Genomic DNA, 9,324 nt, shown 5'->3' with positions numbered 1-9,324 from the left:
GATCCAGCCTATAATGATGACAGCTGGGAGGTGCCAGACACTGCAAGTGCAGGCGAGCAGGATGGCTCTCAGGCTCCATCTTATTTTGATCCCTCAGCGTTTGCTGAGAATCTGGATGGAGATCCAGAGGAGGTGTGGAGTATTCCACAGGCTGACTCAGAGGTGAAAACTGGATCTGCTATAGCTAATAATTTAGCCTCTATTGTGGATTTGGGATGTATAAAAAGAATAAGTGAGGACTCGTTGAAGAGTCTTACTGATAAATACCCTCGTCCCAATAATTGTAATTTTAAGCTTTTGGCACCCAAAGTTAATGAGGAAATTTGGTTGCAAAAAAGGGTCCAGCAGTCTGATTTGGGTTTTCAGAAATTACAGCAGACATTGGCCGCTMGGATGATTCCTGTACTGCGTTTGGCCTCATTCAAGGCTTATCTGTCGGTGGCACAGAGAGTTCAACACAAGATGTTGTAGTCTGATGCTATTAGCCTGTTAAGGCATACRATGCACTCATTGTCGGTGAGACGACGTCATTTAACCCGGCTAAGATTACAAGGAACATACACTTTTTGTGTTCCAATAACATGCTAGTTTCAGCAAAATTGTTTGATGTTGACTTGGTTAAGCGGATCAAAGAGATAAATGAACTGGCTAAGGTGTCTGTTGGTTATCCTCACTTAGGTGTTCCTGGGAGGTACAGCAAGAGCAAGTATAATGCTTTCCAGACTGCTAGAGGAAGCGTGAGAGGCCGACGCCAGATTTGGCGGGGACCGTATGCCCGACGAGGGCCCAGAGAGGAGCCTACACCAGCTTCAAGATGGGAGACACCATGGATCAGAGGGGACAGGCTGACAAACCCCCTGATCGTGATTGACAAACGGGTCAGTGGACCACACACATGACTGCTGGTAAACTAGCCTATTGCATAAGAGAATGGGAAAGCATTACAGCGGATCAGTGGGTTTTGAGCTCTGTTTCGGGCTATAAAATAGACTTTGTCACTGAACCACTTCAGCTGTCAAATACCATCAAAAATTCAGTTCTCAGAGTATGAGTCAGATCTGCTTGATCTGGAGATTCAGAACATGATAGCCAAAGGTGCTGTCAGGATAGTAGAACRTGTTTCAGGCCAGTTCATCTCTAATATTTTTGTTCGACCAAAAAAGAATGGTAAACTCAGACCTATTCTAAATCTGAAGGGGCTGAATAAATTTGTTGGATGAAGAACCCAACTAGCTCAGGTGGTAGAGCATGAGACTTTTAATCTCAGAGTCATGGGTTCAAGTCCCATGTTGGGCGATGCACAGTTCCCTATGGCTAATGCAAGGTGCAACTGTGTTCAATACTGTGCTATGGTTTCTTGAAGACAGTGTGTYTAGAATTGCTTTGTCAGCTATGGTAGAAGAAGCATGTACAGCTGCAAAATCAATTCTGTGCTATGGTTAACCTGCAAAATTACTGTTAGTGACCAGCTTTGCAAGAAAGAATGCAGCAAAATTVAAACTGGCTTGACTGCTTTAAAAGAAAAAAGAGATGAGCATTTCAAGATGGAGCTGTTTTCACAAAGCTACTAGACATTATCCAAGTGAATGATAATTTCACATTTCTGGTTTTACGTGATGCATATTTTAGCATTCCGATTCATGCAGACTTCAGAAAATACCCCAGATTTTATTGGAGGGACATTCTGCATGAACATCAGGTGTTACCATTTGGCATTAGCTCAGCACCTCGAGTGTTTACAAAAGTAATTAAAGCAGTGTTTGCTTGGTTCAGACAACAAGGCATCTGTTGCACTTTTTATATTGATGATTCATTGCTCATGAATCAGGTGTTATCGCAGAGTATTGCCCAGACTCAACTTATGGTTACAAAGTTGGAAAAGCTAGGATTTTATATCAATTTTGAGAAGTCTGTTCAGATTCCCACTACTAAGATAGTGTTTTTGGTTTTGTTATTGACTCTGTAACATTCAGAGTGTATCTGGCTGACAAACGGATAGATGCCTTTTTGGCGGAGGCTCACGTCATACTTACAGCAGACAAGATTACAATCAGGCTGCTTGCRAGATTTATTGGTATGATTATCTACACATTCAATAGCAACTGGTGGGTGAATAACAAAAGGTTCACAATGGCAAATTAATCCGACAAACAGATATTTCAGCCTGGATTCAGACAGATGCCAGCATGGAAGGCTGGGGTGGTGTGTTTGATAACAATAAAACAGATGAGCATTGGTCTACATCAGAGTCCCACAGACACATTAATTTTCTGGAATTGTTCAGTGTGTTTCTCTGTCTTAAAGCTTTTTTCAGTCAATCTTGTGATATTCATGTATAAATTCAATCTGATAGTACAGCTGCAGTGGCTTACATTAATGACATGGGGGCATGGCCTCAGAAGAGTTGGATAACCTGGCTGCACAAATCTGGAATTGGTGCATGGACAGAAACATTTTTAGTACTGCACAGCATGTGCCTGGGGAACATAACTCAGCGGCAGACACACTAGAGTGTTTTCAGATGGTTCAGATTGGAAACTAAAACCTGAGATATTTTCTAGAATTTGTCAGTTTTTTCTCCCAGACATAGACTTGTTTGCTAATAGGCACAATTCTCAACTTGATAAATTTGTGTCTTGGAGGTTTGAACCTGGGGCCTGTGCATGTGATGCTTTCTCCATTTCCTGGACAAATCATCAGCCATACATATTTCCACCTTTCTGTATGTTAAGTAGGGTGTTGATGAAAATCTGGGGGGATAAAGTTCTAAGAGCTATTATTATTGCTCCATTATGGAGAACAGCAGCTTGGTTCCCTCTGTTGATTGATGCTATTATCGATTTTCCTGTTAGGCTTCCACGCCACAACGATCTCCTGGTGGCTTCACACGACCCGACCCAGTTCCACCCACTTCGGAGATTGCTGATAATCACCGCCTGCAAAGTAGCAGGAGTGCCCTCAAACATCAGGYACTTCAGGACTCAGTCATTGATGTCATCTGTTCCAGCTGGCGACCGGGAACTCAGAAACAGTATTTGTWTGCATGGCYCAAATTCCTTGTTTGGACTATTGGACAATCATGCTGTGCCACTGTAGCGACTGAAACCACAGTGATTGCATACTTGGACTTTCTTAAAGAGAGTGGGAGTTCATATACAGTAATTAACACTCATTAATCATGCATACTTCAGACTTTACAGGTTTTAGGTGCTACGTGGGTCTTGAATCCTAGGTMGTTGCCCAGATACAAGAAAGGACTATATCATTTACGGCCACCGAGGCCTCGTTACACTCGGACATGGGATGTCAGTAGTTTTTTGATTTATTTCCTCATCGAAGTTTAAGTTTATAAGATTTGACATTAAAGCTTAGAGCATTGCTGGTACGTATTAGTCACAGCAGCAAGAGCTCAGACACTGGTGGCGTTAGATTTAAGTTATCTGCACGTAGCAGGCGATCACTCTAAATAGAATTTTTAAATTTATGAACTCACTAAAACAAGTAAGTTGGGCAAACCGATTCAGTAGATTCTTCTGGAGAGATACTCTAAACCAGAAATTTGTGTATTGGACACATTGTTTGAATATATTTGTCYCACTCGGGAACTAAGGACGTCGAGTAGATTGTTGATTTCATACKAGACTTTTTCTGCGGAGTCTACATGCACTATAGCTAGATGGCTACGGACAGTGCTCATTAATGCAGGAATTGATTTGATTGTTTTTAAACCCCACTCTTACAGAGGAGCTTCTGTTTCAGCAGCATTTAACAGTGGCGTTTCTCTGAAACAGATTTTGCGGACCGCAGATTGGACTTCAGTTAATACATTTAAAAAGTTTTACTACCGAGAGTCCGGGGAAGGGACTAAGTTCTCGGATGGAAGTTTGAGTTCTCATTTCAGATGTTCGGAATTTTCTTTCTTAAAATATATTTTGTTGGAATGTATCTCCATTGAGGTTGTGTGGTTGAATCCTGTGAATTAGTCCACACAAGCAGTGTGATTGTCATCAGCTTTGAACATGCTGCTTACATCTCTGAGTCGAAGGCGAATGTAAATGAAAAATAATGCTCCCTCATCCCAGCAGATGTGCAGGATGAGGGACATTATTTGAATTGTAGTGAGCCTGAGGCTCAGAGAACACCCACCACTTTTTTGGAGCTAGATTTAGGGGTTGGCTGAGACCCTCCCTTTTTTTAAAAACTTTGATGACAAACACGCGTGGCGATGAAAAGCGAAGGAGGCCAGGCTAGACTGCCTACTTATGGGGTCGCTAGGCATCATGGGTAATTGCCTCTTTGAGGAAGAGACCTCGCTCTCACAATAWCTCAAATGATGCTGTTTACATCTCTGAGCCTCAGGCTCACTACAATTCAAATAATYTCCCTCATCCTGCACACCTGCTGGGATGAGGGGGCATTTTTTTTTCTAGCTGTTGATGGTTTCTCTTTGTTTACTTGGCTTTACTTCAAAATCAGCAAAATTTTCAAGCCTAGTTAATTATGCCAGCAGTTCCCTGATTGTTTGTATCTGAGGCTTTAAAGTAGGACCTAAATAAGACAAACAAATCTAAACAAAGACAGTCCTTCACTGCCATCCTTTCTGTGATGGAACCAGACTCTCATAATAACAATGCAAGTCTGTCAGTTTTCTAGACACACATTTTTCTCCCTCCTTTATCATCTATAATTACTACATTACATAACTGCAACAGCTGTTGGTCACGTCTTTCACACTTAGCATGGGTCTGATGGTTTGTGTGGAAGGAAAATTGGTCCATGTAGAACTTTTAAACTCACACATTTAGGAGAAAAATGTTTCTGCTTTCTGACACCTCCAGCTAATCAACATTCAGCGAGAATCAAATCGCCCGAGAAGCTGTGATGTAAGGGATACTGAGATTTGTCGACTTCAAAATGAAAATTCTTTCGTCACGATTTGGCATTTTTGTATGTATTATTTTTCTCTTGTGTGTCCAGGCTTGCATTTACAACAGCAGTGTAGTGTTTGACATGCCTGTTTTTTTTTATAAATACCCATATCTCTCTGCAGCCTTCTGAATGCTCTTGGTGCATTCAGTTGTTACTAATGACATATTGAAATGGCAATACCTACACTGCGTGTGCAACACTCACTAAATAATTCTCCCTGAACTGAGATAGGGAGAAATGTGAAGCCTCACAAGCTGCTCACCCTTTGTGCTTGGTGCTGATAAAGCCATCGCTGATGAAAAACACCTCTGTAGCCCGGTGTAGGGAGAAACAAATCTCTGACAGCAAAAGTATGAGATCAAGCAACACGGGGGGGTGAGGAGGGGGAGAGGAGCGAGAGGGTAATGGAAAGCTCAGCGGACAGTGACCAATGAGACATGTACGAGTGAATGTCAGGGCAGAACAAATTAGAAGTGGTCAAGAAAGAAAAGAGGAGCCACAGAGAAATGTTATAGAAAGGAGGACTGGGGTATCATGCTGCAAAGAGAATAGGTCATACCGAGACCAGGGAGGGGGGTGAAAAAGGGGGCCCTGAGTGGGACGGGTAACAAAGATTGTCTCAGGAGAACGGCATGACAAAATGCAGCAACAAGGCAGCGTACATCAAACACGAATAGACGGGAAGAGAAGTGAGATGGAGGGAGACAGAAGGGAAAGGAAGGGCAGCGAGACGGGAATAATCAGAGAGCATCAACAAAGCAAGGGGAGGTGACAAATAGTCCGAKTGGTTCACTCAGTCAGTGTTGTTGAGAAGCAAGCCACCCTCCTGAGACTGCATTTACAGTAACAGATGTTCCATTTTCCACAGTCTTCCAACACAAACCCACACTGACGTCTGTTGACACTGACTGTCTGCATCCCGAGAGCTGTGCTTACATCACATGGTTCCTCACATTGTGATTTACACGAACTGTTGACGACATTAGAAAATATTTTATGTAGAGCATTTTTGACATTCATCTAAGTGATCTGTGCTGATTTAAATGCATCCTCCCCCAAAAAGCAACACAAAAAAGGAAACTTCTGCTTACTGTATGCTGTTGTAGAAATGTGGACAGAGCTCTGAAACAAATCAGTTAGATGCAACAAAAAATAAAGCAGGTAATCATCTTGTTCAAATGCAATGCTTTACTGGGAAACTATTAGGAGGGAGAATCTTTAGGCACCTCACAAATTGATTCTATTAGGATTCAGAGGGTTGCGATGCGATTAGAAAACTGGTATTGACACTTCTAACAAAACCCTGAACATAGAATCTCTCAAACCTAAATGAAACAAAGTCTTTTTGCTCTACGCTGCAGTACAAAACTGTATTTATTCAAAACAAGATTTGGGAAACTAAATGAACAAAATGAATCAAAATGCTGAGCACATTGAATATTCTGTGGCAATGGATGTCRATGATTCATGTCAGAGCTGTCTTTCTTCTGCCCTTTCAATACTTTGTAGTCTTGTTGTAAAGTATGGGAATGGRAGTTTTCATATATTTTCGACACAGGATGATCATGTTTTATTGTGGCMCCAAAGGGTACAACATGAGGTGGTATCTCACTYGGCTGTGACAGGAAATTGCAATAAAAGTGGCAAATTTTCAGATACAGAATTATTTCTGAGTTCACAGTTTTCAAAACTGTATACTAGAGCTGCACATTAATTTGTTGCCCACATTGTACCTGCTATGACTGGCTTTGTACCCACATTGGTAACTGTCCCCACCTTTTTTATTTAATCTGTTGAAGTACGCTTTCAAAATGAAAATTAGTAATAAAAATTTGGACCAGTTTTGTCAAAATACATCTCTAATGCTCTTGAGACGGGTTAGAGCTGCTCAGATAGATTGGTGACGCCTGTGTCGACTCCGACTTTGAAAGAAAATTTGCAGCACAATTTTTTTAACATGTTTAAAATACAAGTGACGGGACTGCACGCTTCTGCAACTGACGAAAGAAAGTAAGAACCACCACAATCCCTGCATGACACGTTGGAAACTCCCTCCATTATGGTGTATGGCCACTAGTCACAGCCCGAACCTCCTATGGTGCTGGAGCCTCTAAACCCCAGGTTCAGTGACATGTTTAGGAAGATCAATCCACAAAAGTGTGATCCTCCAACTCATGGGACAACAGAATAAGCAATAACATCCCAGTCTGAGACCTTACATAAGAACCCAGTCCACARAGCAGCTGATCACAGCTTTCTTAGTGGAAGCACTCACAGTTTAAAAAAAACTGAGGTCTAAATAACTCTGAAGAAACAGTTTACAAAGCAAGTTAGAGGTTATTAAAAAGCAGGAATGAAGATGGAATCAAATGTAATTCATTATTTTGAGGGTACTTACTGAAAACATTTTAACAGCAAACATGGATCAAAATTGTACCTAATGTTATTATTATCTGCTGTTAGAAGGTAGGCAATAATATTTTATTAACCACTGCACAGATTTCAATTAAACTCTTAAAGGGAGCATATGCAAAATCCACTTTGGCCGTTAAATGCATTTTGTTGTGTGGGTCAGACTCTGGCTCCAACGTGGAGGGCTGGATGGACAAGTCTTCCCTGGTTGACATATTTTAATTAATTTAATTTGTAAATAAAGTTTCTGCACCGCTACATCAAAATAACTGCCTAAAAGGCATTCATTTAATTATTCAATCAAAAATAACGTGCATATACTAATTCCAGCTTCTATGATGGACAGTTCATGTTTTACAAGTAAACTCTGAGACCTGACATCTTTCACAAGAAACAATTAGGGATCTAATCCATTCTGACAGCAATCAGTCTTGATTCTGTCCYTCAACAAGCTGTAAGCAACCCTCCTCTTGGTATTAGCATGGTTTTCATAGCTCTAGTGTCTGTATGTTTGTGTTCATGTTTCAGCTGATTGAGGTTATCTGTAACTCCCTCACAGTCCTTCACTCTGCGTCCCAGATGAGTTCTGTGGCATTTCAATTCATTGTTTTTAATCGTTGCCCTTTTGCGTTCCTCTCCCGCCCTGAACTCGTCTCGTCTTTTATTGAGTGCCTCCAATCACAAACACCTCGGTCCGTCAAGCCTCCCTCACCAGCTCAGTTATGCTTCAGCCTATTCCCCTCCTCCCTCCTCTTTTATCATTAACTCCCTTAATCCCTTCGATTCGCACGTCGAAGATCTCCCCTTATCCATCCCCGTTCCGTTGTTTCCTTTGCACTCAGRCATTCTTTGCCCAGATGCCCTCCCTTCAAATACCTTCACTTTCATCTCACCTCCCAGTCCCTCTCTGTCATGCTTCTCTATAACAGACACCAGTTCAAATCACCGCTAAGTCCAGCAGCCTCCTCAATTTGGCAAATCCAGRCAGGTTGAGAGGGGCTTTGACTTGAACCCGATGCTGCTTAGATGAACAGAGGCAGGAGCTGGTGTAAAGAAGAGGATTAATAAAATAAAAAGGCAGGTTTTCTGAGCCCTCTCCACTCACACAGACACTTCTGCCGCAGCAGCGTAGCAGGGAGCCCTCTCCTGCTATATATCCACTTCGATACGCAGGTAATAAGATGGAAGCACTGAATATTTCAAAGGGCCTGTGCATCAAGTGGAACAAGGAGGACCGGAGAACATGGGGGTTATAAAAAGAGAGGGGGGTGGGCACTTTTGCAGAATCACACAGCTTTAATTGTGCCGAGGATGAGAAACTGGAGCACAGGAAGAGAGAGAGGAGGGTTCAAACACAGCCCTGCTCGTAATCAGGCAGGAGGAAGACTTAGAACTGTTTTAATGCCGTTCTAAAGAGCCATCAGTCACTGCGGTGCAGGGGCAGGAGCTGTTTGCTTCAAGTCTGGCTCTGTTAGTTTAATCTGAGAGAGAGTTTAGAGAAACACCTCAAACAAAAAGTCAGTGACTCAAATCAGGCGTGAGACAAAACCATAAGACCGATTCACATCGACTGCCCGTGGAACTGAAATCAAATCCTCTGAAACATATATCATCTTTTAAAAAAAAGATCATTTTAAAGCTTCTGCTCATTAAAAACCCCAGGCTAAGACATAACACCAGCTTTAACTGAACACTTCTCAGTGTCATCAGTGCAGCTGCATAAATGTCAAGGGGCTAATCAGCCTTTAAAGAAAATGCTAACCCTCTTCCCTAATTAAGAACCCCCTCCTGACCAAATCACTCTGTCTTCTTCAGTAATTATCGACATTAAGAAACCTCTTTGGTCTCAAGTGAATTTAACAGCTGCTAATACATCCTGCGAGTGTTCACACAGGTTGTTGTTCGGTTCCTGCCAATTCAAAAACCAGCAAATGTTTGTTTTTTAATTTTACGGATTTCCTGCAGTGAGTGGGGGGGGGGGGG

General features: G+C 42.0%; 1 protein-coding gene and 1 non-coding gene across 9 annotated transcripts in view; one reads left to right on the top strand and one right to left on the bottom strand.

Moving 5' to 3' along the window:
* The window catches only part of tspan4a (tetraspanin 4a), a 270,357-nt gene that overhangs the window by 146,364 nt on the left and 114,669 nt on the right, over positions 1-9,324 (bottom strand). The window lies entirely within an intron of this gene.
* trnak-uuu (transfer RNA lysine (anticodon UUU)) lies at positions 1,224-1,296 on the top strand. The gene has a single exon. It is a non-coding gene; the product is annotated as a tRNA-Lys (tRNA).

The sequence above is a fragment of the Austrofundulus limnaeus genome, unplaced genomic scaffold (genome assembly GCF_001266775.1).
Source record: "Austrofundulus limnaeus strain Quisiro unplaced genomic scaffold, Austrofundulus_limnaeus-1.0 Scaffold200, whole genome shotgun sequence".
NCBI lineage: Eukaryota > Metazoa > Chordata > Actinopteri > Cyprinodontiformes > Rivulidae > Austrofundulus > Austrofundulus limnaeus.
This window is presented reverse-complemented; position numbering and strand designations above follow the sequence as displayed.